This window comes from Pseudophryne corroboree, chromosome 1 (assembly GCF_028390025.1).
Source record: "Pseudophryne corroboree isolate aPseCor3 chromosome 1, aPseCor3.hap2, whole genome shotgun sequence".
In the NCBI taxonomy this organism is placed as follows: domain Eukaryota; kingdom Metazoa; phylum Chordata; class Amphibia; order Anura; family Myobatrachidae; genus Pseudophryne; species Pseudophryne corroboree.
The window spans coordinates 884,928,299-884,938,854 of record NC_086444.1 but is presented as its reverse complement, the minus strand read 5'-3'; positions in this window follow the sequence as shown (position 1 = coordinate 884,938,854).

The following is a 10,556-nucleotide window of genomic DNA, read 5'->3' as shown; positions in this document are numbered from 1 at the left end:
CACAGCATAAGGTTCCCCGTTCCTTGCCCATCGGGCAACTTATGCCCTTAAATGTTCCTCTCAGGCCGTGGTCTCATATTTCCATGGATTTTGTGGTTGACCTTCCCCTTTCAGCCCGATTCCGAGTCATATGGGTGGTAGTGGACCGTTTTAGTAAAATGGCTCATTTTATTGCTCTTCCCCGATTGCCTTCTGCCCAAGGGTTGGCAGTTTTGTTTCTCCGCCATGTATTCAGGCTTCATGGGTTGCCTACTGATATTGTTTCTGATCGGGGTCCACAATTCATCGCCCAATTCTGGAAATGTTTTTGTGCCTCATTGAAGATGAAATTGTCGTTAACATCCGGTTACCACCCACAATCCAACGGGCAAACCGAACGAGTTAACCAATCATTGAAACAATATTTGCGCTTGTATTCAGCCAAACTCCAGAATGATTGGTCCGAGTTTCTTCCGTTGGCTGAATTTGCTTACAATAATTCTTGTCATTCCTCCACTAAAGAGTCTCCATTCTTTTCAGTTTTTGGTTTTCACCCCAGAGCTAATTCTTTTTTTCATCATTCCTCAGTCTCCTCGCTTACCTTAACCTCCCATCTCAGAGCCATTTGGAAAAAGGTGCACCTTGCTCTCAGAAAAGCAACCTTTCGAGAGAAGAAATTTTCTGACAGGCTCCGACGTCCTTGCACTTTTAAGGTGGGAGATAGGGTGTGGTTGTCGACTCGCAACATCAGGCTTCGTCAATCCTCGGCTAGACTGGGACCCAAATTTATTGGGCCATTTCTTATTATTAAAAGAGTCAACCCAGTTGCCTTTCGGTTACGTTTACCAAGATCTCTCAGGATTGGAAATACGTTTCATTGTTCCCTGTTGAAACAATATGTTTCTTCCAGTAGATTTCCTCGGAAGATCTCTCAGGGTAGATCTCCAGTGGATGTACAGGGACAACAGGAGTTCTTGGTAGAGAAGGTTCTCGATTCCAAATTGTCCCGGGATCGGCTGTATTTTCTGGTTCACTGGAAAGGCTATGGTCCGGAGGAAAGGTCTTGGGTCCTGGATAAGGATCTTCATGCCCCGAGGCTCAAGAGGGCATTTTTTCGGGAATTTCCTCAGAAACCTGGCTTTAGGGGTTCCTTGACCCCTCCTCAAGGGGGGGGTACTGTTAGGCGCCGGGGTCCGCTTGTCTGCGCGGCACGGCGCCTAGCAACTAGAGACGCCGTGCGCGTACAGCCGCCGGCTCCCTAGCAACGCTAGACGCCGGGCGCGCTGAGCCGCACGGACCCTAGCAACGGGGACGCCACTGGCGGACCACGTTCCCCGTTGCTAGGCTTTAGGGAAATAAGATATTCACCTGCTCTCTGGCCGTGCAGCAAGGCAGCTGCACGGCATTTATTCTAATCAGCCTTTTGCAGCTGATTGGAGGACTCCTTGTTTAATACACTCCCAGGGCTTCTCACAGACGCCGGTAATAGCTTCCTGCATGCTGCCTTTGTTTGCTGAGAGTCTGTTTCCAGTCCTGCTGTATCCGGTCATTCCAGTCCTCAGAAGTCCGGTATTCGGGAGTTGTCATCTCATCCCAAGAGGTCGTTTGGTTCCCTGGAGTCCTGACTGATCACCGTTTTATATCCAGTGGTGTTCGTGAGTTGCGGCTCTGCCGTGTGTTGCGGCTCAGCCGCTTTACCTTTTATATTTTATGTTTGGAGCATTTGTGGAGGGTTCCGCTTCCACAAGTCCTCTCTGGTACTCGGCGGTGCCGGGTAGGAGAATTGGACAAGTGGATATTTTGGTTGTCCTTTTCCCTGGCGGTTTCTCCGCACATATTATAGTTTTGAGTTTGCTTAGCCCCTGGCCTGGTTGTTTAGTTAGAGGGCCTCTTGTTATCACCCTGTCTCGGGTTTCCCTTTGTCTCTCATTAAGACCGGGGGGCATCGAAGTTGGGCAGACATAATCCGTCCTTCAAACGCGGCTGCCAAGGGCTCAAGAAACCATACTCTCGCAGGGGATTTCTGACAACACGGGTGAGACAACAGAGTTAGGGCGCCAGGGGCTATTTTCCTGTCCTGCTCCCTTCCCCAGCATTCCGTTCCAGTGCTCCGGTCCTTGCTATAAGATCTCCTCTGACCAGAGTGCTGGAATCATAACACCTGTAGTGGCTACACAGTTCTCACCTACTAGAGGGACGCAGGTTCGGGATTCAGAACTGGGTCCTAGTAACCACGGATGCAAGTCTCTGAGGCTGGGGAGCAGTCATAAAGGGGGAAAGCTTCCAAGGAAAATGGTCAAGTCAGGAAACCTGCCTTCACATAAACATTCTGGAATTGAGAGCCATTTACAACGGCCTTCTACAAGCGGTACATCTTCTTCAAGATCAACCCGTGCAGATCCAGTCGGACAATGTAACAGCAGTCGCGTACATAAACCGTCAGGGCGGAACGAAAAGCAGAGCGGCATTGGCAGAGGTGACAAAGATCCTCCCCTGGGCAGAAAGGCATGCAAGGGCTCTGTCAGCAATTTTCATTCTGGGAGTGGACAACTGGGAAGCAGACTTCCTCAGCAGACACGATCTCCATCCAGGAGAATGGGGCCTCCACCAAGAAGTCTTCACAGAGGTGACAAGTCTTTGGGGAGTTCCTCAAGTAGACATGATGGCATCTCATCTCAACAAGAAGCTTCAGAGATATTGTTCCAGGTCGAGAGACCCTCAAGCAATAACAGTGGATGCACTGGTGACCCAGTGGGTGTTTCGGTCGGTATATGTCTTCCCTCCACTTCCACTGATACCAAAAGTTCTCAAAATCATAAGGAGAACAAGGGTTCGAGCAATCCTCATTGCCCCAGACTGACCAAGGAGGGCTTGGTATCCAGCTCTTCAGGAGTTGCTTGTAGAAGATCCTCGGCCTCTTCCTCCTCGCGAAGACCTGCTGCAGCAGGGGCCGTGTGTGTATTAAGACTTACCGCGGCTACGTTTGACAGAATGGCTGTTGAGCGCCGGATCCTAGCCCGAAAGGGTATTCCCAAAGAAGTCATCCCCACTCTTATTCAGGCCAGGAAAGGAGTAACGTCTAAACATTACCACTGTATTTGGAGGAAATATGTGTCTTGGTGTGAATCCAAGAAGGCTCCTTCGGAGGAGTTTCAGTTGGGACGTTTTCTCCATTTTCTGCAGGCTGGTGTGGATGCGGGCCTAAGATTGGGTTCAATCAAGGTCCAGATTTCGGCCTTGTCAGTTTTCTTTCAACAATAATTGGTCGCCCTTCCAGAAGTTTAGACGTTCGTGAAAGGGGTGCTGCACATCCAGCCTCCATTTGTGCCTCCAGTGGCACCATGGGACCTTAATGTGGTGTTGCAGTTCCTTCAATCGGATTGGTTTGAACCTCTACAGGAGATAGAATTGAAATTTCTCACTTGGAAAGTGGTGATGCTTTTGGCCTTGGCATCCGCAAGGCGGGTGTCTGAGTTAGGGGCCTTGTCTCACAAGAGCTCTTACCTGATCTTTCATGAAGATAGGGCAGCGTTGAAAACTCGCCAACATTTTCTTCCAAAGGCGGTTTCGTGTCTCCATCTGAACCAGCCTATTGTGGTGCCAGTGGCTACTGACACTTTCACTGAGTCAAAGTCTCTAGATGTGGTCAGAGCTTTGAAAATTTATGTTGCAAGAACAGCTCGGATAAGGAAAACAGGCTCTGGTTGTCCTGTATGCTCCCAACAAGATTGGGTGTCCTGCTTCTAAGCAGACTATTGCGCGCTGGATCAGAGGGACGATTCAGTACGCTCATTCCACGGCAGGATTGCAGATACCAAAGTCGGTAAATGCCCATTCTACTAGAAAGGTGGGGTCATCCTGGGCGGCTGCCCGGGGGGTCTCGGCATTACAACTTTGCCGAGCAGCTACTTGGTCGGGGTCAAATACGTTTGCAAAGTTCTACATGTTTGACACCTTGGCCGATGAGGACCTCAAGTTTGGTCAATCGGTACTGCAGGGTCATCCGCACTCTCCCGCCCGTACTGGAGCTTTGGTATAACCCCATGGTACTGAAGTGGACCCCAGTATCCTCTAGGACGTATGAGAAAATAGGATTTTAATACCTACCGGTAAATTCTTTTCTCCTAGTCCGTAGAGGATGCTGGGCATCCGACCCAGTGCGTACTTTACCTGCAGTAGTTATTTTGTTGTAGTTACACAAGTGTTGTGTTACAATTATTTTCAGCATGTTGCTGCAAATGGTTCATGCCTGTTGGCGTGTGTTATGTTGAATGCCATGTTGTACGGCATGGTTGAGGTGTGAGCTGGTATGAATCTCACCGTTAAATTAAAAGTAAATCCTTTCCTCGAAATGTCCGTCTCCCTGGGCACAGTTCCTATACTGAGGTCTGGACGAGGGGCATAGAGGGAGGAGCCAGTTCACACCCTTGAAAAGTCTTAAAGTGCCCATGGCTCCTGCGGAACCATCTATTCCCCATGGTACTGAAGTGGACCCCAGCATCCTCTACGGACTAGGAGAAAAGGATTTACCGGTAGGTATTAAAATCCTATTTTTTGTGCCTTTCATTGGAAAAGGCACATCTTGAAGCTCCAAGCTTCACTTTTGATTTTTAATTTTTCTTTTATTGTTACAGACAATCCCTTCCCCACTTATTGAGAAGTGTGGGTCCGGGATTGTACTGCCTCCAGCCGTGGCTGAGAAGTTGATGCTTACAGAGAAGCACTCCCATGTTCAGCCAGACAGAACATGATCCCTTCTCCACTTACTGAGAAGTGAGGGTCCGGGATTATGCGGCCAAAAGCTCAGAGAAGGGAGCGTGACAACAATCGTCCGACTCCTGCCGCAGCTCCATGTGATGGGCGGGCGTGCTGGGGCCATCGGTGGAGAGTTCCGAGGGAACACGCTTACAGCACTGCTGACCGCCGGGAGGACGTAGCGGCAGGGCCACATCCGGTTAGCTTCTACAAGCGCTGCAAAGGTTAGTGCAAACAGCGCACACCTCTTCCGACGCCGGAAAGTGCAGGGAGTGTGAGTTCTGCCCCGCTGGGTAAGTTTATTTTGTCATGTAACACCCAGACGGTGCAGGGAGCAGCTTACTCTCTGCCCTCCATGTTAAATGTGCTGGGTCAGTGCTATGTAGCGTCCTCTGCTCCCGGCATGCAGAGGGTGCAGGGAGCGTAATCTATGGGCCGCTGGTTAAGTAAGACCGCTAGTAAGTGCACTGTACCGCTCGCCACTCCCGGCACACAGTAAGTGCAGGGAGCATGAAAGGGCTAAGTTGTAATGCTGCGCCCGTCACTGCCGGCACACAAAGGGTGCAGGGAACGTGCACAATGTAATTGCAAGATTTGTAGGTAGCGCACGCCGCTTCTGGCACATAAAGGTGCAGGGAGCGTGATCTATGCTGCAAGGTGTTAACTCTGTATTGCCTGTCGCATATCCCACTGGGTGAGCAGCAGGGATTGGGGGGGCATGATTGTGGAATACTTACTGGGGGCGCTCCGTACGCTCCCTGAAGCGGCATATCAATCTGTATATCAAAAGCCTTATTTAAGGGTTCTCTCATTAAAGATGCTTACATCTATGTGTATGGTGTAAACCGGTTTCAACAATATGTATGTCTTGTTTAACACATGTATATACGCCATGTTTTGTATCACTTCCTGCTTCTTTATGGCAGGTGTTGGTGTTGGTACTACTAACCACAGCCACCAGAGGGGGCAGGGGTGTTGGTACGGTCAGTGTTGAACACTTTTGTTAAACATGGATGTAGCAAAGTGCTAAGCCTTTGTCTCACAAACTAATCACTGTACTTCTGATTTAAAGTCACTGTATAACTATGTCTGTCAGTGTGAAAATTACTAAATTAAGCCACAAGGTCAAAACAAAGCCAGCTTGGCTGCGGTTTTTGTGATAATGGGTTACTTAATTATAAGTAATGGATGATTTGGCGTTGGAATTGACCGCCACAAGATGCTTTGCAAAAGTCTATAAAGACTCGACCTTACAGTAGATCTCAGGGTTTTTAAAAAGTTCCCTAGACTGTGTTCTATTTTTTATTTGATTCACTCTGACATTTCTATGCCAGACCTGCTGTTGTCTCAGTAATAAAAATGAATGGCGGCTGCAGTCAGATAGTGACGACACTGTCGTACAGATTCTGGCTGATTTCGGCATTGTTGATCTTATCAAGGCCGTTTGTCATGTTTACTAGTTGCAAAATCTAAAGAACCAATGTCAAACAGAAAAGGGCAACTGTTTGGTTTTATTTTGTTTTTGTTGTGTTTCTTTTTCAGAAAAAATTCACGGAAGCATGGCAAGATTCGGAGAAACTGGGTTTTGCGAATAACCGTTTCCATAGACTAGGCCACAAATGGCCATTACCGTCACCTGTGGATTCCTCAGTTTTCATGTAAAAAAAAAAGAAGAAAAATAAATAAATAAATAAATAAATAAATAATATAGGCGTTATACACTGCTCAAAAAAATAAAGGGAACACTAAAATAACACATCCTAGATCTGAATGAATGAAATATTCTTATTAAATACTTTGTTCTATACATAGTTGAATGTGCTGACAACAAAATCACACAAAAATTATCAATGGAAATCAAACTTATTAACCCATGGAGGTCTGGATTTGGAGTCACACTCAAAGTTAAAGTGGAAAAACACACTACAGGCTGATCCAACTTTGATGTAATGTCCTTAAAACAAGTCAAAATGAGGCTCAGTAGTGTGTGTGGCCTCCACGTGCCTGTATGACCTCCCTACAACGCCTGGGCATGCTCCTGATAAGGTGGCGGATGATCTCCTGAGGGATCTCCTCCCAGTCCTGGACTAAAGCATCTGCCAACTCCTGGACAGTCTGGTGCAACGTGGCGTTGGTGGATGGAGCAAGACATGATGTCCCAGATGTGCTCAATTGGATTCAGGTCTGGGGAACGGGCGGGCCAGTCCATAGCATCAATGCCTTCGTCTTGCAGGAACTGCTGACACACTCCAGCCACATGAGGTCTAGCATTGTCTTGCATTAGGAGGAACCCAGGGCCAACCGCACCAGCATATGGTCTCACAAGGGGTCTGAGGATCTCATCTCGGTACCTCTGGCGAGCACATGGAGGGCTGTGCGGCCCCCCAAAGAAATGCCACCCCACACCATTACTGATCCACTGCCAAACCGGTCATGCTGGAGGATGTTGCAGGCAGCAGAATGTTCTCCTTGGCGTCTCCAGACTCTCACATGTGCTCAGTGAGAACCTGCTTTCATCTGTGAAGAGCACAGGGCGCCAGTGGCGAATTTGCCAATCTTGGTGTTCTCTGGCAAATGCCAAACGTCCTGCACGGTGTTGGGCTGTAAGCACAACCCCCACCTGTGGACGTCGGGCCCCCATACTACCCTCATGGAGTCTGTTTCTGATCATTTGAGTAGACACATGCACATTTGTTGCTTGCTGGAGGTCATTTTGCAGGGCTCTGGCAGTGCTCCTCCTGTTCCTCCTTGCACAAAGGCGGAGGTAGCGGTCCTGCTGCTGGGTTGTTGCCCTCCTACGGCCTCCTCCACGTCTCCTGATGTACTGGCCTGTCTCCTGGTAGCGCCTCCATGCTCTGGACACTACGCTGACAGACACAGCAAACCTTGCCACAGCTCGCATTGATGTGCCATCCTGGATGAGCTGCACTACCTGAGACCCTTGTGTGGGTTGTAGACTCCATCTCATGCTACCATTAGAGTGAAAGCACTGCCAGCTTTCAAAAGTGACCAAAACATCAGCCAGAAAGCATAGGAGCTGAGAAGTGGTCTGTGGTCACCACCTGCAGAACAATTCCTTTATTAGGTTGTCTTGCTAATTGCCTATAATTTCCACCTGTTGTCTATTCCATTTGCACAACAGCATGTGAAATTGATTGTCAATCAGTGTTGCTTCCTAAGTGGACAGTTTGATTTCACTGAAGTGTGATTGACTTGGAGTTACATTGTGTTGTTTAAGTGTTCCCTTTATTTTTTTGAGCAGTGTACTTACACCTGCTCTTGTTGGAGGTTCGGTTAGTAAAGCTGTATTAGCTTGGCCAAACAGTACAAGTAAGGCATACATCAGGGTTTTTCCGCTGGCCTGTTTAAATTTTTACCGATCACAGTGGTGATTTGGCAAATATGTCGCATCAATGAATGCAGTACGAGAAAATTCATGTTGCCTTCTACTGTGGCAGCCATCGAATCTGGTTGCAGTTTTGGCTGCCCAAGGCTAAATTAAGCGTGGTATTGAAACATTACCTTATGCAGGTTACCTTTTGGTTTTTTTTTTTTTTATAAACTCAAATGACTTGCTCAGGCTGTCTAGGAGAACATAGGTTTCCTATCGTTACCTCCAATTCCGGTTAGCGTTTATATCTTTCAGGCCTTAGTCCTGTCAAGGCCATGATAAAAAAAAAGGAAAATAAGCCAACTGACAATTCAGTGGTGTCACAGACTTCTAGCCACCTGTGTTCAGCGATTGTGGAGCACGTTTTCAGAGATTTCACATGGCATTGTTTCTGACAACACCAAATCTGGGTTTCTAAGACAAACATGCCGCTGCCGGTAGACAAGAGAGCAGTTCTGCAGACCTTATGCAATCTTTCATAAATCAGCAGTTATGATTCCAGTACCAGTAACCAAGGTCAGGGATTTTATTCCAATTTATTTGTACTAAAGCCGAACGGCTCAGTCACACCAATATTAAACCAAAAGGGCTCAATCAGTACGTCATGTACTATAGATTCAAAATGAAACTGCTGCGGTCAGTGATTGCAAATTTACAATCACGGGAATTCATGTTTTCTCTGCATATCAAGGATGCATACTTACACCTTCCATTTGGCCGCCATGTCAGGCGTTCCTACAGTTGTATGTTACAAAACCATTGTCAATACACGCGCTTCCGTTTGGCTTGGCATCAGCGCCACAGCGGTTTACGGAAATCATGTCTGTGATGATTGCTCACCTCAGACCTCGGGGTAATAATAGTTACATGGTAATTATAGTTACATGTTTAGACGAGCCTCTCATCAAGTCTTGGGCTCAACAAATGATCATTCAAAATGTGTAACTTCAGTACAATGTCTTAGTTTTGCACGCTTGGATTATCTTTTTCACGTTAACACAGCCTTATTCCATCTCAACATATTTTCAGGAAATCATCCCAATAAGGTAGATCAATGGGTTTATCTGGCAAGGGTAGAAGTACACTGTATTCGTCATCAACTACTGTTACTGCTTAGAGTGTCCCTTCTCTAGTAATTCCAATCAAGAATCTCTCCGCAAGGAAAATGTTCGTAGTCTGATATTGGATAATTCAGACGACCAAAACAATCCTCAAAGACTGGGGGACTGTAGTGCTACATTGTCAGTTTCAGGGTCTCTGGTTAGACCGTGAGGAAGTACTGTCAAATAATGGTTTGAAAATCTTAAGCTATTTTCAACTTTCTCCGATAAGCAGTCCACATCATCCAGTCTCAATCCTGTCCAAGTTCAGTCAAACAATGTGACAACAGTCGCATATATCAACACACAAGTAGGGTCTTGAAATCGCATGACCATGCGGCAAATGGCTCACATCCTCAATTGGCCCAAACATCATCAGGTGGTATTAACAGCAGTGTTCATTCCAAACTAGAGAGAAGATTATCTCAGTCGCCACGACTTTCATCCAGGGGAATGGGCATTACATACAGAGGTTCCAGATGTTCGCACAGCGGCGGTGTTTCCCATGGGGGAATCTAATAGCATCTCGCTAAAAGTCACCACATACCACCGTAGGTGTCCAAATCAAGAGGTCCAAAGGCAAAGGCAGGGGACGCTCACGATACCGTGGACGTACATCCTCGTGTATCTATTCCACCATTCCAGCTGCTCCCTGAATTGCTAAGGCAGATCAAAGAAAATCTACAACTGTCATGCTAGTGTCGCCTCATTGGCCTCAAAGAGCTTGGTTCTCGAATCTCCGCGCTCTACTCGCAGCGATCCGTGCCCGCTTCAGCTACTATTCAGACCCTCTGCTATGGGGTCCGTTCCTTTACCACAATTTACCGTGTCTGCTTTTCACGGGGTGGCTGTTGAAACCATTCTCTTAAGATCAGAGGGCATTCCACAGTCGGTTAGTCTAACCTTGTTACGTGCTAAGAAGCCAGTTACAGCAGTTCATTATCACAGGATTTGGCGTGCCTATATTACTTGGTGGGAATCTCGGAAGTTTCTGACATTTTCTTCAAGTTATCCCGTGTTTTACTATTTTTTACAGACTGGGTTACATGGGGGACTACGTTTACCAACACCAAAGGTGCAGGTATCTGATTTGTCATTTTTCTCTCGGCAGCGTTTGGCTCTTTTGCCAGCAGTTCAAACTTTACTGTCCGTACAGTTCAACCTCCGTTTATACCACTTAAAGATCCATGGGACTTGAATCTGGTTTTAGATGTTGTTGAAAATTTAAACTTTTGAATCCATACAACAAGTGGATGTTAAGTTTTAACTTGGAAAACATTTTTTCTCCTAGCCTTAGCTTTGGCAAGGCGTATTTCTCCATTGGGTGCATT